We start from the raw sequence: 22381 nt of genomic DNA, 5'->3' as shown, positions 1-22381 counted from the left end.
AGCCAGTCCCATTGTACTCAGGGCCATACAGCCACATCACACTAAAAGGTCTATGAAGATCAAAATCTCTGACTACCCTGCTCTTACACCCTCCCTTGGCAAACACAACACTGAGGGCACACAGCAGACTGAGTGGGGACCAGTGAGATGCACACAGTTCAGAACGACACACTCTGTCTCCTTTTGTCTGTGATATAGCCACGGAGAACCCTTTTTTCTTTGAAAAAAAATTCAAATATTCTTTAGTAAGTTCTTTCTGGGAGTTATTCTTGGTTTGTATACTGTTTGCGAGCCACATGGATGAGTTGCTTGTATCATGGAGCATGGTTTCCATCCCTTCTGTTCTATAATTAATCACTGAAGTGCTCAAGTTTCCTGCTTGTAATGCACACAATTGCATTGAAAGATTTTACACATGCTGGCTAGTTATACAAATGTAAAACTACTTTTAGTAGTCGTATACACATTAGTCTTGAATTTACCTTTTCATAATTACTTCTACAAGCGTTCACCGAAAGACATTTTTACTAATGGACACTAAATACAACAAACCCAAGAATAAGCACATTCATTTAAATACTGAGAGGCATTTTGTGTATTTTGCAGGAAAGGTTGCTGCAGTAAGCAATTCTGTCCGTGTCTCACGGCTGCTGTTACAAATACTGCTGTTCTTATCATTCATTACGTAACACTGCCACTACAAATAATAGCACCAATTCTTACTTTAATGACCATTAATATGCTCAGTTGTATTGCAGCAGTACTTCGTGGCAACTTTCCAAGTAAAAGGATTCAAGTCTCCTAGGCACTGCACATCCATCCAAGGAGAAAGCAAGCTCCTGCTCAGGAGGACAGCAACAGCAGTTCTGAGTACAGTGAGCCCACAGCACCAGGCACTGAAAGCACAAACCTCTGCAGATCCCAGCAGGTTTTGAAGAGAGACAGGGGCCCCTTTGGTACATGTATAGGACTATGGGGTGAAGGAGAGATCACAGAGTTTTCTATCTCAGATTTCCATCTTCTCTGAGGGCATTCAGCACACTACTGAGCATCCCAATTTGTTGCTTTAACTTCTATCTTATCATGACTATAAAAAAAACATTATCAGTGCAATCTTGACTCATTATTTGGCATCTAATGTTCCTTTAGCTTTATCATCATGTTGCTAAACCCAAGAAAAGATTACTCAACTGTTGTCTTGTCCTTTAGATATTCAGAGCATACAGTGTAGGAGCTGCACACCGGCTCTAGCAGAACATGTGTTATGAGTAAGGAGCTCACTGCACAGCACATTCAGCTGCACTTTGTTTCACTTAAAAATGAAGCATGCATGTTTCACATTTCCTATAAACTTTAGAAATAGACAAGATCAACAGTCAGACTACAGTCAACTTTGCCAGGAGCATGGGGAAGTCACCGGAGCAGTATGTCATTGGGTCGGGGATCTGTCCTCACTGGACAGCTGATCCTGAGAGTGGCTGAGCACCTCCGTGGCTGGCCAGGATTACACCCCGCTGTAGCATCAGGATGAGGCCTGGCAACACAAACTTACTGGCATACACTTAATATGCAGCAGTAACTAAGCCTTGATCTAACATCAAGTTATCAATACAGGTATCAGCCATCTTGAATCATTATAACCTTGATTTATACTGCATTAAGTTAATATGGAGCAGCCCAACAGCAATCCATCAGCCAGGCCACCGCAATCACATTAAGAAGTGCTGAGAAGGGTTTTGGGCTGATGCAAGTAAATCCACCATTAAACAGATTTCAGTTAAAATGCTGCGACTATAGAAATCCTAAAGCAGGTAGTTCTGTCTGAAATTATTAAACATTACTAGGTTTTTCCCTCCTCTGACCCCAGTCAGAGACCACTTCAGGTGGACTGTGACTGCAAACTGGGTTTTTACGCCTTTGCTTTCAGACAGAAATGAAAGCAAGCCAGTGCTACCGATGCGACTGCTCCCCGGTGTGCTCAGGGCTAGATACAAGGGAAGAAAGGTGCAGAAGTACTGAATCCTGGACAGGGCATCCTGGTTTCCAGGGCTAGAGTGTCCAAAGGCAGAACTGAATCAATCTCCAGATCCTTACAGCCCTGTGTTTTCCACTCCCACTGCCCTTTCTCCACAATATCTCAGTCTCAAATATTTTAAAAAATAGCAGGGGAATTTGGAAAATCCACACTGGGAAGAGAGACCTATATGCCTGTGAAACTCCAAATTGACTCTACTGACATCTTGACTTGGAAATTACCAGCACAGAAATGCCAATAAAACCCTAACGCTCTTCTCAACACTCACAGACGATGTATAATAAAGTTGCAAGACAGCAGCAGTGACCAGCTCATGCATTACTGCCAGAAGCACACATGAGGCCTGGCAGCATTAGGATATATCGAGCAGGTGAACATTGCTCTTAGCTACCGGGCAGAACTAGGTGCCTTCCCCAGTGCAAAAACAAGGCACCAGTTTAGCACGATTTCCTCTCTGCCATACTACCTATGCAGTGGACTGTGCTGCCCTGTACATGGAGTTGGCAGGGATTTGTCGAGGAACTTTTCAGAGATGTGTTGTGTATTTGTTTCCACATCTGTAACTCAAAAACCTGGAATGAGTGTTTCAGGATGTGCTGCACGTTAAGTCCCCAGAGCTGTCACGCATACCTTTCTCTCCCCAGCCAAACTCTGAGCTATGGATTCCACAATAAGATGAAGTTTTTCAGTATTAAATGCTACAATGCTGTATTGGGTTTGTGTGGCAAGGTTTTGGTAGCAGGGGCACTACAGGGGTGGCTTCTGTGAGAAGCTGCTAGAAGCTTCCCCCGTGTCCGATAGAGCCAATGATGATAATTGGTGAGTGATCTCCCTACCCTTATCTCGACCCACAAGCCTTTTGTTATATTTTCTCTCCCCTGCCTAGCTGAGGAGGGGAGTGACTGAGGTGCTTTGGTGGGCGCTTGGCATCCAGACAGGCTCAAACTACCACAGATGCTGAGCAGCACGGTACGCAAGTCCCTTTGGGCATGTGGATGGAAGCGAATTAGGAACCACAGAGACCCAGGCAACTGGACGATACAGGGAGTTTTACACTGACATTTAAATACACAGTGTTCTGATCTCTCCCGCATTGCTCTCTGTTCCTGTCTCTAGCAGTCATGAACCTCTTTCCCTTGATGATGAAAAGGCTAAAGAAAGGTGCTTTCTTAAATGTGACTCATTTTCTTACAGCCAATTAAGGCATACCTTTGCATTTAAGAGCAAATATACACACGAAGCCAAAAAAAGAAAAGATGAACCCAATTTACTAGTCGCACATACTGAAAAAAATCACCTTATCGCAAGAACCAGGATGACTCAGAAAACAAATGTAAATAGCTTCTGTGATTTAGCACTGACTGACACCCAATGTATTAAAATAAATTGCCCATGATTTCTCGCAAGCTCCATGCTAATGTACTCCATAAAACGTCAGTGAAAACGCAGCAGTGCATAACTATCTAGAGGCTTCACTTGGTGGCAAATAATACAATGAATTGTCCCCTGACCAGGACAGGGAAAGAAAGTTAATCTGCATCTGCAGCCTTTCAGGGAATGTTCCAGGTTTGTTAGGCATGAGTCAGCAGCATTGCTGCTATAGAGGTTTTTTCCTAGCATGTTAATGGCAACAGAGTCTCTTCTGCTTTTCCCAGCTTTGGTATGCTAGCGTCAGTGTCTGTCAGGAAATAGCCACCTTTTGTATAAAATGAGACAGGTGGATTGATTGCCATTATTCATTATCATGTTACAAGTCATCACAGATCTGTATGATCACAATATAATTCTACAGCAAAGAGCTCTACAGGAAGAATGAGTTAAGTTGATGAGTGAAGGTGGGAGAAATGAAGTCTTTTACTAAACGTAATGTAACCTTTTCATTGGTACTGCTATTACAGTAATACCACAACGACCTTTGTTTCTGCAGCCAAGACAAAAGCCATCATACTAAGTTTCATGATCAAATCTTGCACATACGCAGCTTCCTCTAACCAAGGATCTCAATCATTATGCAGAGTTGATGAATACCCCTACTAAGGAATACATTGGTATTTCTTTGTCTGTAAAACAGACAAAGAAAATAAGGAAGAGGAGGACAACACAAGCTCCCAGAAATTAACCTGGCAGCCTACAGTCCTTCTCAGCAACTGCAGGCCTGCACCTAATCACTTCTTCCTCCAGCTGAGGCCATGTCAGCTGCGCTCCAGTCCATCCTCCACTGGATTTCTGTGCTTTGATAGCTATTTTCTTGACAGGTTACATAGGGTCCTCCCTAAAGTTACTAAATCGAACTTCTGCTATCTAACTGTCCTTAACTCTTAATATTTAAACACAGCTAAACAGAGAGTGAAGGACAGAAATCTATTTTCTTCCTAGAAAAGGAAAACAAAGCTGAAACGAGTCCTCCCTTCCCTCAGATGAAGAAAGCACTGACATAACCTCACCAGTTGCTGCCCCTGACTTTCCAGGCAGGCAGTACACGCACAGGATGGCCAGCCAGCACCCTGGAGCAGCTCTAGTGCACACCATGTCCTGCCCCACTCACAGCACAGGGCCACAGGGAAACTGGGGCACTTTGGTGCAAATGGAAAATGTGGCAAGGGAGGAGGGGCACTTTACAAAGATGTAAACCCATAGGAAAACAACTTTCATGCGGATCACGATGAGCCGTTAGCTCCAGTCTTACCCACAGAAAACCAGTTTCATGTGGATTATGTTCTCCCCAGCTCATAATTTTTGAATCCGTTGACCAATTTCAGCCTGCTTTGGTGCCGAAGCAGAGATAACTGTCCTCCTACAAGTCACATAAAACAGATATCCAAGTAGAAGAGACAGACCCTGCAAGTGACCCCTCTCAATGTCCCAACTGAAAGGAAAGCCATAACATAAGAACCTTATTTGCCAATAAAAATTTGCCTAGAAGACAGTCTTTCTAATTGGTAAACCAGCAAGAAAATCTTCACTGAGAAGCATCATCAAGCACAAGACACAAATCAACAGGAAAGTCAGCATCATTAACTCCAATGCTCAAAAAAAATCCAAAACTTGTTTCATGTAATCATAGGACAAGACAACATTAATACTGGTAATCTAACCCTAACCCTAGCAAACAAACTGAGGGTGTTGAGACCCAGCCTAGAACAGCCATAAGCAGACCTCCTCCTTACCTCGTGCTAAGAGAGGGTCGTCTAACAAGTGGGGTTAAAAAACGGATGACAGTCTCAGGACAGAGGCAGACACTGAGGCCCAAGCTCGCTCCTGATGCTGCTCCCTGCAAGAGAGCCCTGGGGAGGAACTGACGCCACGGGTTGCTGCTGAATGCCTGTAGCGCATTTGGTCACCATGCCATTTGTTTAAATGAAAGTGAGTGCCAAACATCACGTCATTCTGGGTGCATGCCCTGGAGTCCACAAACTGTAATCCAACACACCTCATTGCCAGTGCACACTCTGGCTTCTGTTGCCTTTTTGTATCACCTAACTCGATGTTTCTCTTTTGATATTCCAAGCCAAGTTATGCTACCCCTGAGGCTATAGGATTTTTAAATCCTGTCAATCTAGAATTAATTCTCTCCTTACAGAGTAAATGCCCCTTACTTCTACTTCGAGAAAATTATATTGTTTGAAATAATTCCCATTTTTGCCAGCATAACATCTCATGTTCTTCTTTGCAGCCAGAAGGAATGATTTGTAACGTGAATCTTAAAAACCCAGATCAAAGGAGTAGGTTAAAATGACTGATAAATCAGAGGTGTAAGAAATTTATATGTATTGTTTATTTAATAAATAAAAAAACCCCACGACTCTCCCCACTAACTGATTTATTAACAAAATAGCTGACACCCTTTCTTTGTTTTCAGGAGACCATAGAGGACTGATAAGATGCTGTGCACAGGAGATAAGAGACATTTTCATAGGAGATGAAAACCATTCATCCAAGGGGATCACATTGTCAACAAATTTGACTCATTATCTGCAGATACTGTAAAAACTAGGCAGTTATACTCATCTGCTAACAATGCCATCGCTTCTATTCGTGAGATCTCCTTCCTTTCCCCTTCTCCAGTGCTGCAGCAAAACCTTGGATTTTGACATCAAGCCCAGCAAGCAGCGTTAGTCCTTGAGACAGAGTTTGCAAAACATTAATGAAATCAGGATGAGACTGCAGTTTGGCTTGCTGCCCTTGGATAATGGAAGTGAAATTAAAAGTAGAGGGAAGAGAAGGGACTTACTCATAGCTAAAAACAGATCACTGAATGCACTTTTTCAAGAATTAAAGCATTTTATACACTATTTACTTCAGGTTTTTCTGTTTCAATGAGTCTAGTGATAATTGATACCAGGAGGAAATAGTATGAAAAGCAACTAAGAAAAACTAACAAGTAAAGTATTCCTTTGAAGAATTTTATTTAGCCAGGAAAACCTATTAGGTAAGAAGCCTTCTGCCAAAGACAGAAAAAACACAAGGGCCAAGAGAACAGAAAGATTTGTAGAAGAGGAAAACAAGGAATAGAATTATACGTAAGAAAAACAGGAGAGAGAATATCCTGAAAAATTCACAAATGCTTTCCCCCCAGGAAACAGCATCTATCAATCAGCCCTAGCAATTTATTGCAAATAAACTGATTATTCATCACATTGCTGCTAGCAGTGGCCCACGTCCTTGCCAGCACTGATGTTCTGGCTTGGGGTTCCTGCCTGTCTGGGGAGCCAAACTGGACATTTCAGGAGACCAGGCTTTCTCACAGAGTTATCACTATTCCTCATTTACCCAGGCTAGAAACACAACTGCCTTTCCTGAAGAATTTCTCACCTTTGTTTATTTTGGTTTTCAAAAGACCCTCTGAAACTTCAGACTAAAGACACATGCAGATTTTGATTGCTGCTGTACAAACACACATATTCCCTTCCAGGTCTAAATGCAGACTTAAGAAGTATGATCAGCTGTAGGACACTGGGGAAAAACAACACATGATAAAGTCTAGTTTGGAAGGTATTGGGTGAGAACTGGCACCCGAGAAGTTAATGCAATATGGATGTATCTTTTCCCCTCTCTATCAAAGGTGGAGGGAGCAGATTTTCAATCCTGCCTAGGTTTTTTGTTTGGTTGGTTGGTTGTTTTTTTTTTTCTTAAGGGCACAGTCCCCACTGCAAATCTATGAGATCTGTATTCCTTAATCACTTAACACATCTGAAAGTTCAATACAAAGTAAGTCACTTAATGTTTTTTCTTCCGCAGGGTTTTATCTCATCATTTTCTTTACAGCATCAAGGGGTTAAAGCAACCAAAACCAAAGGGTATTAGGGGGAAGAGGATAATACACTACTTCTCTTGGGAACTAGCAATGACACTGTCAAAAAACCAGTCTGCTTCTTTTTGATGCATAGAAATAATTTCTGAAGCGCCAGTAATATGTCAAAAAGCCATCAGACAGATGCTCTTCCAGCACTGCCCCGCCCTGCCAGGCTACTGGAACGCTATACATAAAAACCCGGGGCTGAGACACACGCGGGTTTTGGCGGCAGTGAATGGGTTAAAAGAAGTTTCCCTCCTCCATGAAAGCGATACAGTATGAAACCACCGCTATGCTTTCTGCCCTGTGCCTGATAGATTGTACCTGCTCTGAGAAAGCCAGTAAGTTTAACCCTCTTCTTGCTGATGCCAAAATCAAGATTACCCCACATCCAATATGACTGGAGACAGTTCTGCACCCTCGCTATACTAACACAAGACAATAGACAAGCACTCAGGTTTGTATCTCGCCCTTTGGTAGCTGCAGCTGAAAGCACTAATAGCTAGAGCATATGCGTACACATCAAAAATAACTTTACAGTGCCTGCCAAAACAATTTGAAAATCTATGCAAAGCTGCAACAAAACATAGTTTGACAAAATGAAAAATAACAACTATTGTTTAAATAAAATAATAAAAAAAACCAAACCAAAGAACAGTCCATACCCTGTCTCACATTCATTCCCACAATCACATTCAAATACAGACATGTCCTACCTTTCCGATTTGTGAACAAGCAGATTCCGATCAGTGCGTCACGTCCAAGACTATATACTGGAAAATCTGTTAATATAAAACAAAGGTGGGGAAAAAAAACCAAAAATACTTAATTTGTGCTGAAAAACAGCTTTCAGCTAAGAAAAAAGTTTTTTTCTATTATACAAAGACATCGATGCATAAACATATCCATACAGGTACGTGTGTATGAAGTTGTGTGTGTGTGTGCGCATATAAATATACATTATGTATGCATCAAATATATTTATAAACAAAACCACAGAAGTTTATTACCTATACATTTTAATTCATCCAGGGTGCACCGCTACAGAATTTAATCTACAGCAGATTAAATCCAAAAAGCTACAGCATAAAAGTATAACTCTTTCAAATCCTCAACAAGCAAACAAAGCTGACATTTTTAAAAGAAAATCATTACCAGCTCATATGCTGCCATACCACAAAAGCCTATCCTTAAATAACTGCTGCATAATCATTCTCCTGGAGTGTTGTTATCCATCGGCTCGCTGCCTATCTCCAGACAGACGCAGTCTGCAAGCCACCAGCTTGTATCTACCATGTGTACGTCAGGAAAAGGAAAACTGCAAATTAGAAGAAGTCCCCGCAGTGGTGAAAAGGAAAAGAGGGTGAGTGGGAGAGGAAGAGGGAGTTCACTGGCCACAGAAATTTCGAGAATGATGACAAACCAGCCGGCTCCGCCATCATCCACTTACAATAGGATGCTGCACCTCGCGGCTGCTGAAGCAGTTTGTCAAGGGGTTGCTGGCATCAAATGCCTGACAGGCATTTTAATTGCATCCAACCAAGTGTGTCCCCAGGAATCGGGCCTTTAATCCTATGAATATCATCAACTGGTTTCTTTTGTGCTGCTGCCAAACACACACAGGCACGCACTGCACACAGGCAGTAGTTCGCTCGGTTTCCACTGCGATGCCGATCCAAATCCTAAACAGGTTTTACGGACAGTACACAGTGAAAAGGAGGTCTTGAGGGATTTAGCATTCTCTGCATTATGGATTAGGAGGGCGATTTGCTCTCCCCCTTTATTTTTCGATCTAGTGCTTCTTTTCACGTGTTGGAACCAGCTCATCTATGCTGTTATTTGAGCCTTGCATTTGCATATTCACACCAACAGGAAATAAACCCAGGGAAAACGCAGAAGCGCTGCAGGACTGTAGGAACAAGCAGGGACCCTTCAGGACTAATAGAACGGAGGAACAGAGCTCACTGCATCGTTCAGCTCACAAATGAGTTGCTGTGAGGGGTCCAGTTTTACTGCCACTATTCAGCCATCGTGTCTGCCTTGATCTCACCTCCCTATTCCAAGGCTTTCTCCAGAAAAACATTAACCTGAGTAGGACAAGGGACCTGTGAATTGGGAAACCACCCAGTGTTTTCAGAGGAGACATGGCACAACTGGGGAGGGGCAGCAGAGAAGGGGTAGAGGAACAGGAAGGAATGTGGTTGTTTTGGGGTGTTTTTAAAAAAAAAAAAAAGAGTGAGAAAAAGTTGAAAGATGAACTGGTTTGGTTTTGAGCATTGTAAGCTTGTAATGAAATGGCATAAACAGCAAAGGAGCAGTCAAGAGAAACCAATGAGCCCAACCACACTCAAGGGCTGAAGACAAGCTTAAATTTCTCTGCAGTCAGGACACACAAGCCAACTAGACCCACTTCCCAACAGCACGCTGGTGTTTCTGAGTCCTGTGACAACAGAGCCCTTGAAAGGGAAGGATGTCAACAGGAGAAGGTAACACCTCCCTACCAAAAGTTTGGGAGAGGTCCAACAAACCGCATTTACCTTTGGGAAGGACAAGGGGCCTGCAGGAGTGGAGTAACAAGTCTCCCACAGATTTCCAGGGCTTCTCTCCCAAAACTTTCAGGTAGAGGGCTGCAAAGGGAATTGATTCCCTTCTGTCTTCCCTTACAACCACGACAAGATGACTTTTCACACATCCAAACTTTGCGTTAACCAGAAGTTCCACCCTCATTGCTATAAACAGATCCTACTGTCTTAAAAGCATCTGTCCTGACCTGACAGTTTTCCCCCGCTCTCTAAATCACCACAGCAGTGAGGAAGATGAGGAAATAGAGGAAGGTAGCCCCCAAAGACAACCTATATGGGACAAGGATGATGGTGGAGCAGGTACCGCATGGCGGCAAAAAGGCCTTCAGAAGGAACGGAAAACACGAACAAGAGCAGCACTAGCGCAATTCTTAGACCTTTCCTCTGAGAAAGCCTCCTGTGACTCATCGGAAGGGGTGCCTGCTGCTGCCAAACCTCCCACTGCAGAGCTCATCCTCTGCAGAAACCAAGGAAACTCTAATCCTGTCCTCGTCTTCCTCATCACCATTTGACAGTTGGTGCTTGTTCACAGCATTGCTACCATCCCTCCCTCAATTCTACAGCTCCCCTCCACCAGCCACTCTTCTCCCAAAGCAATCAGGAGCTCTGGGAGGTCCCAGAAACACCACCATAGAGTTGAGATGGTGGAGGGATAGCAAGAAGTCCTGAAAACTGTCCTGTAATTTCTCTCAGCTGTTCCTGATGGACCTGACCTCACGTGGGTTCACAAGGGACTGATACATACTGCCGGGCTGTCCTCTACATGCTGGAGCCCGTGGCTGAATCTTCAACCAGCCATCCAAATCACTTTCTTTCTGCCCATGCAAGCATTTCCAGGGACCCAATCTGCCAAAACCACCCATGGCAAATGGTTTCATCATAAGGTACCGCAAATAAGAGACAATCTTAATAATCAAGTTTGTTCTGGCTGCCCTGCGATATGTCTTTTCATATTGCTATAAAAGCATTTTTGACAAGACAAAAGGCACAGGAGGGAGACAGGGATGAAGAGCCAAATCCAGGTAGATGCTGGAACACAGAGAACACTCAGCCCTGTCTGAGATTTAACCTCACGTTTTCCTGCTCAGCCAGGAAAGCAGGATCAGCCACGAAACAACCTCATCACATAAGATTAATGCACCCCAACACAGTGAAACAGGAACACTTGTGAGCAAATAGAAAATGCAAACATTAGTAAGTTGACAAGTTAAGGTCCTGGAAATGTTTAAATTATGAACTCTTGCTATGTAGCATGCATTTTCAGCACCATACATCTCAAACAGGAATAAAAACATTTACAGTCTCAGTAAAGGAGGTGATGAGACTGTGACTGAAGCCTGGTCTAAACTCTAAAAGATCTGGCATGCTCAGGTTGGTTTTTCTCTTTAATTCTGACATTCATGCAAGACAGTGCTCTCAGTTTCATCACTGTACTCTAGGAGAGCTTAGAAAATCCAGCTGCATACTGAGTTCCTCTGTGAAAGGTGCTGGGCAAAACACGAGACAGCTGCTGTTAGATTACTTCAAGAGCCACAACACAAAAGGGGATAGTGGTAGCATTCTCATTTTCAGGATAATGAAAAAAGAACAATTAATGGGCTTGGGCCCGTCACACACAACCTCTGTTGCCAAACCAGGCTGGAAGACCCTTCCAGAACCTCAGCCTAAGATTTTTCTACCCAAACTACTGCCGAAATCTTGCAACCAGCCTTTACCAAAGGACTTGGGGGTTGCTTGCTTCTTTTTTAGCAAAGACTGGGTGAACATTTTATGCAATGCCTAAAATAGCATCCAATATCATCAGTGATGTAGATTAAGAGGAATAAGCCTACTGAACAGAAACTGCACCACTCTGGTAAAAATAGCCCTGGAACAGGGAATTTTCTTTTTATTTGCTATTGTCTTACCACTTATAACAGTGCTGAGATGGTTGCCTGCTGGAGAGGTTGAGAGAAGACAGATGCTTCACCAGACTCTGTAAATATTGCCTGCTCTTCTGCAGTAGTAATAAACATCAGACTATCCTATTTCACCAGCCATTTGAAGAAACAACCTTGCTTTTCTTTTTTTCCCTCCATGAGGGAAGAAAAACAGAATAGAAGGGCATTAATTAATTCTGGAAAAACACATGCAGTATAACACACTAGCCTTTTCACCAGGGCTACACGGTAAGAAAGGCTGAGGCTGGAGTCACCGTCTGTATCTCTATGGTTACTGATAACGGAGAAGATGAAGGGTGGGGAGGAGTTAGGAAAAGCTGCAGGCTGAGGTAGCAGCTTCTGTGGGTAACAAGGCGCAAAGGATTTCAAGGCAGGTTAGAAAGTTTCAGGATGCAGGGGGACCCTGGGTTTGGTTTTATTCTCCTCCCTCAAAGAACGAGTGTGCAAGAGCTGATCTACCCACCTCGTGCAGCCAACCTCTCGAGAGCCTTTTTCAATTGCACTATTTCCTTTACATTAGTGCTGCCCCCAGCTTTGTATCCAGAGCAGATTTCAACATCTTTATGGGACTTACCTGTCCTTCCTTCCAGGCTACCAATAAAACGGGTCTGTACTGGTGACACTGCCCTTCCCCAGCATCCATGCAAAGGCATCCCTTCACGCCAAGTATCACAGCCAGCTCTCTTGCACTCATTAACCCACCAGCTGACACAACACGGACTTTGGTGCAGCATGGTTACATAAATGAGCCTTCAAAACCCAGGCAAATTATGTCCTGTCTTTCCCCTATCTCAGCTTATTTGTTTTAAACCTGTCAGATATTTTCAGTTATGATCTCTCTTTAGTGAATCCAAGCTGACTCTCCTCAACTAAATAATAAATATGAGGAATACCTAGAAAGGGATCTCCTACTTCCATTTCACCCTGTGCCAGCATGTCACTGAAATCAAGGCAGAAGATGTAGGATATTCAAATCCTTCCCAGTCTGCTTTTCAGAACAACCCATTCTGCACAAACCCTTTGAAGCTACCAGATAAATGCACTGTTGGGCTTTCTTAGGAAATTGTTAGTTTCTAGCTTAGAGACCAGAGAACCACTGAGAGATCACTAAACTCATCCGTGTGTTCCCATCGGCACAGCCTGCAAGCTCCTTGTCACCAACATGCTGGGCCCCGTGATTTCCCCACTATGCCTGGAAGATGATTTCAATTTTCAGTTGGTTCCTTGAGCCTGCAATATCAGAAATAATTCATAGCACCAACACTCCAGCAGAAATCAACACCACTTGAGAGTGCCATGACTTTCCACAAAACCAGATCACTAAAGCACACACATCTATAAGCACAATGTCTTTGGAGGCTGCGAGACAGACCTGTGCAGTCGACCTGGAATTATTAGGAAGCTCAAAGCTTATACGGGCTAACACAAAGCTCCTGAGAGTCCCGAGCCACTGGAGTGTCTACAATAGACTCATTACTGTTTAAAATACATAGGTGAAAGAGGGAGGTTTATTCTTCATTACCATTTTTATTTTTCTTTAATTCCACTTCCTGCAGGGAGCTAAAGTGCATCATTTTTCATTACCACCTACAGTAGTAGCTGTAGTAGTATAGCCACAACAAGCTAGGGTCATAACAGAAGGCAAGTTTTCAGGGAATAGTATTTGCTTTTATCAGAGTGGTGCTGGTGCACACAGCAGTCAAAAGACAAATGATAATTAATCCTCTGGTCTACCATCTTTCCTACAAATCCTCCCTCACACGCCAACAAGAGATGGAGGCAACTCCTGCAGCCACATAAGCATCAAGCCCTGTGAGGGACTCAGGATTCACGACCACCTCCGAGATAAACGGGAGGATGATGGTTTGTCAATCTCTCAGAAACTGAGTTTCTTCTGAATGAAAATGAAGAGTTAAGGTTGTCAGAAAAAGGCAAAGATAGACTGATATAGTTAAAAAACAATGCTTGTGGTGTTGCCTTGACTGTTACAAGGTAACCGACTGCTTTTTGCAATTCCAGTTCTCAAAATCCCCCTTGCCACTACCTGGCTCTCTGCTCCAAAACCTCCTTCCAGCTCTCTTCCACAGGCTGCTTCACACTCACTCCTCCTCTTCCCCCTCTGCTTCCATCACTGCCCTCTCTCCTTCAGGCATCCCTCCTTTACCTCCCTCTTTCTGATATCTCCTCCCAACAACCCTTGACTCCCCCCAACGGGTAATGGACACAGAAAAGTCAAAAGCCTGAATAACGTGTGCTGCATGACATCTGTTGAGCATTGCGTTGCTTATTCTGCTTGCTTGCATCAGTCCTTCTTCCACAGCTTCATCCTGTCTTTAGGGGCAATTCTGCCCTTTGCTCTCAAGCTTGCAGAAGAAAGGGAAGTGATTGCCCAACACACTCACATAAATTCCTGCTTCAGAGAGATGCTTAAACCAGGCTCCTAAAGCTGTATGATCCAAACTCACCAGTTAATGCTGAAAACCACAGTCGACTTCCCATTACACCTCTGCCTAGACCAAGAGACACTCCTGAGAGCATGTAACAGTGGGTACCACCTGGTTCAACCTCAGCCTTAACCTCACCTGGGCCGTAGGTGCTCTGGTAGCCTTGAGTACACACAGCCCTTGTCCCGGTGGGTGTCCACGTGAAAGCCTGTCATACCATGTGCATCTTAGAGACACAATAAGTGTTTCTCCATCCTATCACATGGCTTACGACTAAGAAAATACTGCATATACAAACCCTACCACTTCTCATCTTTTCTCTCTCCTGGCCTACTGAATGGGGTGATGAATGAAGACAAAAACTTGCTTACAGTAAAATATCACAGCTACTGTGCCAGAATTTATTCAAATGTCAGTTTGTACTTCACTTAACCATGTAACCTAAAGTTTTTCAATTAACTATGTCATACCTCGTAACAGAAGCTTTAGTTATTATTCTGTCTTAAATTTATAAATAAAATATTTTAAATTCATGAATCATTTGTTGAATCAGATTTTGCATGACATGCAATCAAAATATAAACTCAAAGCTGGCATGGCCTTAAACATATGTAAAGCAATAACTGCCATGTAAAATACAGAAATTTATCTGTTTTTTCTAATCATAGGGTTTGGGCTGTATTTCAATTTAAATCCCATTTATATTTAGGACAATGTGTAAGCAAACGTTTAAGTTCTGTTTCAGTCAGTGGGATATTGGCATGTAGTGAAATGCAGTACTGAAAACAGGTTTTCCTGAAATGGGTCTGTATTTCAGAGAAAAGGTATTTGCTCCTTCATTTTCATAAGTCAATTTAAAGATCAATTTTTTTCCAGAAATATCTTCCCTAGCAGCTAAGTACTGCCATCCTAAAAGCTGCCAGCTAGTTATTTTTCTCCCATGTCCACGCTTTCCTTCAGGAAATTAAAAAAAAAAAAAAAATGGTTAGCCCTAATAACTCACTGCTTTTCCTCGACAGCAAAACCAACCAGACAGCAGTAGAATTGCAGTAACATGTAGTAACATGTAGCAGAATTGGTTTGAACAGCTTCTCACTTAGCAGCGCTTTATGTAACAAAGGCAGTCAGGCAGAAACCCATGGAAGAGCTACCAGCAGCTGAGCCGCGCGGAGGGGAGGCAGCTCTGTCCCCACTGCAAAGGAGAGACAACAAAAGCTGCCTTATGAGAACTCTGCTGACTAGTCAGCCTGACCCACATGGGCGCAGATGTGATGCTGCCAGCATGATGCAACAGCTTACTCCCTCTTCGCGTGGGCATCCAGGTCCTTTGCGCAGAGATGAGCCCGTCCAATAGCTGTCCTTCACAGACTGCAGATTTCCAGTAAAACCAACCTATAATTAATAGCCACTTTGACCTCTAAGACAAAGCCCAGCTAAAACCACCAGAAGCCCTCCCTTGACTTCAGTGCATTTGGATCAGAACTTGTATTTCACGTGCACTCTTGAAGCACTCCAGATAAAGGCAAGGGCTGGCAGCGTGTGCACTGCGCGTTACAGATACCCTCTTTGCAGAGGACCCCGTTGCAAAGGGCTTCTTAATGGATTTTGACTGTTGTATTTACTGTGAAATGAACATAGCAGATACTGCAGGCTAATTCATTAGCTACTTGTGATTGATTCTTGTTTTCATCACCATAAAAGCAGATTTCCTGTGGTTAACATAATGATCGCGAGTCCCTCTTTGCTTACACACATTTAAGTCAGCCATAGTTCCACTGAGTCCACAGCAGTTGCTACATCAAGACTAAAATGGCTTTAATGACTGGAGACTTGGATTGGGTAACTTAAACATAGGTTTCATTCACCCTGGTCTCACAGCGCTGTCCAAAATGATTTTTAAGCTCTTTGTACATGAGAATTACTTCCCTCATCTCTACCAGGTAGTTACCTCGAGGGTGAAAAGCAGCAGCTGTTTAACAGCGTTCAGTTATACTGCCCATGAGCTCAGGGTATGAAGCAAAGAGTGCCAGATCCAATCACCATCACCAGAGAGACTTTTGGGAGGTGTAACGTGATTATAGTCAAATCTGGTTTATCAGAATGGGATGGAAAACAAGAAAGTCATTAGGCAAAAACAGAATTTCAGATAAATGAAGGACTTTGGAACTTATCTGATATACCTCAAGGGACATGACCTTCTTTTAGATGAAGTAGTAGTTTGATCAACGGCATTTTAGATGACAGGCCTGAATGGCTGCACTGCCAGTAAGTCAGGGAACTTCTCCTGTTTCAACAACTGCCACGGGATTTCTTGCTACTGTAAGCCATACAGACACTGGTTTATGCTGCATTCAAAGGACGGTGCTGTTTAGCAGAGGAGAGATCTCACAGTAACACTAGGGCACCAATAAAAATACTATCCAGAATTAAAAGGGGAGAAGGCAGAGGTGAGGACTGAGAGAGAAATTGTCGGTCTCGGCTCCTCTATCATCCTCCCTGGGTTTATTTGGAAGATTTCCATTCAGATTGGCAGGCAACAGAAGAAAGCACAAATAGCTCAAAAGATAAGCATTTATGCTCTGTGGAAGGCTCCCAAGATATACAGAACAAGAAAGGAAAGACAGAAATAGGAGAGTTTAGCTGCTTTAACAACAAACTCTACCAGTACAGAAGAAGAATATACTAAGCATTTTAAGAGCCTGAACACTCAAATAAAAATCATACAAAAACCAGAGACAAACATCATGTAATTAAGGGACAGCAAAAGCACAGGAATATAATCAGAAAAGCTAAAGAACAAAATGAATTACAATTAGCAAGGAACATAAAAGGCAACCAAAAAAGATTCAATACGGTCTGAAAAGCAGACAGGGCAAGTCACAGTTCAGCAGAGAGGCACAGCAAAGATGATGCACAGAAGGGTACGATTCAACATATTCAACATTTGCCTCAATTTTCACAAGTAAGATCAACAGTGAGCAAATATTGCATGCAATTAATTTTAAAAAGAAGCAGAACCTTGGGTCAGAATAGGAAAGAACAGCTTAAGAAACACTCAAAACAAGTTAGATGCAGCTCAGAAAATTTTGTGAAACCTCCTTGACTCAAGCAGAGTATTTAAGGTTTCAGAACAGATCCCAGAGAAGATTAAACATTGCACTCTCTCTTGAAAGGAAGCCATGGGAAAGTACAAACCAGTCAGTTAAACCTCATCCTTGCAAAGACTTTGGAAAAAATAAACAAGTTGTTTACAAGCACCTACAGGACAAGAGCACGACTGAAAAAAATACTGCTGGCAATATGAGTTTGTCAATAACAAATCCCAACAAATTAATCTCATTCCCTCCTGATTTTGCATTTATAAAATTTGGGTTTGACCTCAAGTTGGGATGAGCTTGTCACACTTAGGAAAGCATCATCAAAAACTAAGATCATTGTTGCATACTGCAGAGCATCTCCCAAATCTAAAAGCAGGAAATAAAGACAGAAAAGGACTGAACAGCATATTGAGAGATGAAGCCTCAAACACATATTAGACAAATCAGGAGTAAGTAGCTAGGCAGTAGCTTGGCAGAAAAAGGCTTACTGTGGGGGAAAAAAAAAAAAAAAAAGACAAATCGTGGTTTTATTTACCCTAATGGGGATGCTGTCCCTAAAACACTGGGATAATTATTCCATTTTCTTTGTCGATGGTGATGTCTCAGCTGGAGAAGTGCCAAAATTTGGGGTTTGCACAGTAAGAAAGATATTGGCAAAATGGGAAGAGTCCAGATATAAGCAAAAGGGAGTGTTTGGGAAAATGTTCTAATCTTTCCTTGTAAAGCACATGTTTTCAGATAAGTTTCTCTAAAGTACAGAAAAACAAACAGTAATAAAAATCTTCCAGGGTATATAATTTGTGAAGATAAAGCTAGCAAGCATTTACACTCTAAATAAACAGGGAGGGATGGGGGAATAAAAGAGGAATTCACAGGGCTAATTAAGAGCAAAGATGATTTTTTTGGTGAGGTATTTAAAAAAAACCTGCTACTAAGGAAGGTCAAACTATTTATGTATTTATTTTTAGAAAAAGAGCACCAAGGACAGTGCCTAGACACCCTGGCATCTTCCTGGGAGTGTATGAGGATCCTGTTGTCCTATCCTACCGGTGCCTGGTTTCTATAACCCCAGCCCCCAGCAAAATTCACCTGGGCCACAGGACTGACTTATATTGCCTTCTCTCCATCCTTCGGCGAGCTTCCTGACAAGCCAAATCAGGATCACTGGTGCAGAGCATGGCACTGCACCAACACTGCTCCCTCTGCACCTTTTTAATCCGGCCCGCTATGGTGCTGGGGACCTCAGCCGCTACGGTTTAGAAAGCCACAAAGCCTACAGCTCCAGGGACACTGGGGCTGGAAAAGACATGCCAAAGGGAGCACGGCACTGCACCAACATTGCTCCCACTACATTGACATGGGCTCTCAGAGGAGGAGACAGGTGTGACAAGCCCTGCAGCTCTTCCATGTGAATCCCACCTACCGCTGCCCTCTTTGCTGCTGGAGCACCTCAGTGGGGTGAGGTGGGGAGGGCACCATGCCTAGCCCTTGCCTCTCCACAGTGCCATTGAGATCGTAAGTTAGGGCCTGGGAGCAACCAGTTTTACCGGGTCCTGCCATCCCCCAGACTTCCAGCTGCTCCACAGAATGGGACTGGTTCAGAGGAAGGTGTTTGTCCACTTGTTAACATGAAAGTAAAGACAGATGAACACAGATGCTCCTAGCATTTGCAAGAAGGCTCCCTGCCTCTTTTTAAAAGGGTTCAAAAATCAAAATCAGTCCTTGGGGCATGATGGCTCTTATCTTTGAGCAAAAACCCCAATCAACAATGCAGAACCTGTGAGTGAAAAAACAGGAGCGCAACACTATTAAAAAAGACTGCTGAAGGAACGAAGAGGAGAGAATAAATGGAATAACTAATACACATTTGCTCCAAGGTTCTCTCTGCACCAATTGGCAAAAAGAATACAACTGAATCATTAATAATTGAAGGAACTTGAAGACAAAGGCATTTTTAGCCAGCACTAGATAAAGGGATGAAAGAGGGCTGTAATGAGAATTCTGACGATGGTATCATTTGGGGGGCTGGGAAGGAGGGGGTTATATTTAAAAGAAATAGTTCCTTTGTAAAATGAGAGCAAGCATTCTCATTACTAATGCAGACAGATACATCTGAAAGACCTTATTCAGCTGATGGTGTCACTGAACACCCTTTTGGACACAAGCTCTCCACTAACAATATTAAACAAGGATAGGAGACTGCTGTAGCAAAATATAAAGTGTCACTTGTTTATATTTTTTAGCCTCATAAATCATTAAGGGAGGAATATTAACAAGCATCCAGCCTTCTGAGCTTTTCTTAACTGGCGATTCTCTGCAAAGCTTGAGCTTTCATGGCTTTTGGAAGTTGGCCCTGCAGACCAAGTAAGGACCAACCTTACTAGCGAAACGCACTGGCATCCCTTTTTGGGAGCCCAGTCTTGGACAGAGGAATTTCCACCAATACCTTTTAAAGGCCATCAGCAGTGGAGTCAGGCACACTCACATCTGCCTCTGGTTCAAAGCCTTGAGTTTTGCACAAGACAGTTTCTGAGCAACCAAACTGTGCAGAGACACAAACAAAGAGCACATTAATTTTACTGGCTCGCTGCCATATTTGGGGGGAAAGATGTTCATGAAACTCAGTACGACTGAAATGCATTGTTTTTATTATAAAGAATAAAAAGCTACACCTTGAAAAACAGTATAGAAAAGATCAGATAAGTTTCCTTGGAGGAGGGAAAAGAAAAAGAAAAAACCAAAACCCAACCCACAACTCTGCATCATCTGCAGAAAGGACTACTAGCAACCTGTCATGAACCAAAAGCGCACACCATCAGGGTAACCAACTCCAAATTAAGTATTGATATATTCGCCCAAAAAGCTATTCTTGCAAACCTTTCCAAGTCCCAGGAATACAGTAGTGCAAACCACAAAGGCATTCTCAGAATTACACTATAACATCATCACTCACCACAGCTAAGTCAACGGGAAACAACCAATCCGCTACTCTGCAAGAAGTTAAGACAGAAAATGCAACAGAGCACCACAACATCACACAACCTGTCTGGAGTCCCACCTGAACAAAAGCCGTAAATGAGGAGGGTGGCCCTCTTGCAGCTGTTCACACTCAAAGGACTTCTTCCTAACTCCACATAAAGATTACATTTTTTGGTCTACTAGCTTTGCTCAAGTCACCTTCTGCTGTCCTCTGAGCATCCCCACTGCAATCAGCAGGATGACTGGAGCTGTAACAGCTACTCAACCCAGGTAAGTGTGGCCGGACAGACTCTACAGAGCCTGTTCTTGGCTGCACACTGCACGTACAAGCATGGAGCCACAGATGCGATACAGACAGAATCCAGTTTATGAGGACAGTGGGGTTTTATTTGCATTATCTTCTTTCAGCTGCTGAGGATCTGTAACACGTATACTCACCTTTGTATCTCCAGGCTTTTGGGCACTATGTTATTTTCCTGAGACTCCCTGGGATCATCACTCTTTGCAGATCTTGCTGCAAGCTTGGAACACTTAGCCTGCTGTGCCATGGCTCAGCAGCATTTCAGTGAGCAGAGAGGGAGCTCCAGAGGCCAATTCACCCCACCTACCTCAGTACAAGTCTCCCACAAAGACACACACTTACCTCCCACAACTGCAGAGCCTTCACTCTAGCTCAGACTAGAAACTGAACCCCAAGAGAGCTCAAGTACATTAAACTTGGGATTCACCTCACTTAATAGTAGCCCTTATTCACAGGACTTGCAAATTGCCTAATATTTTGTACTGCCCTCATTAATATTTTTTAATTGCTTTCCAGTCAATGCAAACCAAAAGCCTCAGAATTTGGATAACTGGCAACATCTTTCTGCAACATTTCATTGCTTACACTCTTCTGCCTGACGGCGCTTTCACAGGACAAGAGACATGCTCAACACGTGGCCCCAGCCAGGTCATCCTGCACGTGGCAGAAATGCTCACTCCCCACCATGCCCTAAACCCACACAGTGCCCTCGGTGCATCCTTCGCCGCTCTCCTCCACGCTCTCACTCTCATTCCCCCTCATCCTCTGCCCCACTTCACCCTAAGCAGACCAAGTGCTGCTTAATCATCTCACAGCAGTGTCATGAGACCCAAATGATGTTTTGTAGCACATACCTCAATCCTCAAGAGAAAGCTGTTTAGTACATGTGCTAGACCTCGTTGTCAAACTGCTTGCAAAATTTCCATAAGCATGCCATTGGGGCCAGCAAAATGGAGCAGTGTTTTCTCTCCTTTTTCCCCACCTAACCTTAAAGCCTTTTACCTCGTCTCCTTACATCCCCTTCAACAAGGGAGAAACCAAGTGTAGGAGCTTTCTCTATATAAACCTTTATTTTATTGATAAGAACACACACATGCATTGGTTCAGATTGACTCCAACATATAGCCAAGACAGAAATAACTGAACACTATTTTATTTTGTTATGCCTTGGTAGAAATGATTTTACACTTCAGTAACTTGAAAAACAAGTCACTGTGACCAGCAAATGCCTTCTACCCCGCAACATGCAAACTGATGAGCAGAAGGCAGAGTGCAAAAGGCAGGTATCACTTGATAAAAATCTCCTGACAGCATGCCCCTAACATCCATGCACTGAGCAGGTGCTTGCCATCTGATAGAGAGCTTGGAGAACAAGATAAGCTAAAAAACTTAAGGCTTTTTTTGCTACCTCATTTTATTTTTATTTAACTACCACTCCACATGTCGCTATTTCATTTCTGTGGCTCACGGTTTTGCCCCTTTAGAAGACCAAAAGACTCTCTCATCCTGAAATAATCTTTCACTCCTGAAAAGCACTGGACTGAATCTCTTTATTTCCCCCTGGGTACACCAGGGGTAGTGACAGCTGATCCTTGCCTGCACGGCCCAGTCAGTTGTTGTTATTTTCCTTCTGAAGCCACAAAGACTCTTCAGGAGTGAAAGCTCTAAGTGCAAGGGCACTGTCCAAACACCTGCTAAGAACTGAATGT

General features: G+C 43.1%; 1 protein-coding gene across 49 annotated transcripts in view; it reads right to left on the bottom strand.

The window, feature by feature from the left end:
* Positions 1-22381, bottom strand: part of MAP2 (microtubule associated protein 2) — a 226813-nt gene that overhangs the window by 124850 nt on the left and 79582 nt on the right. For 44 of the 49 annotated variants that reach the window (XM_054829437.1, XM_054829431.1, XM_054829451.1 and 41 more), the window contains one exon: positions 8045-8110. The gene's annotated coding sequence lies outside the window, so the exon portion shown is untranslated. Of the gene's footprint in view, positions 1-8044; positions 8111-8338; positions 8447-8483; positions 8694-22381 lie in introns of those variants that run through there. The other 5 variants (XM_054829442.1, XM_054829434.1, XM_054829443.1 and 2 more) reach the window with 3 other exon arrangements.

This window comes from Grus americana, chromosome 6, assembly GCF_028858705.1.
Source record: "Grus americana isolate bGruAme1 chromosome 6, bGruAme1.mat, whole genome shotgun sequence".
In the NCBI taxonomy this organism is placed as follows: Eukaryota; Metazoa; Chordata; class Aves; order Gruiformes; family Gruidae; genus Grus; species Grus americana.
This window is presented reverse-complemented; position numbering and strand designations above follow the sequence as displayed.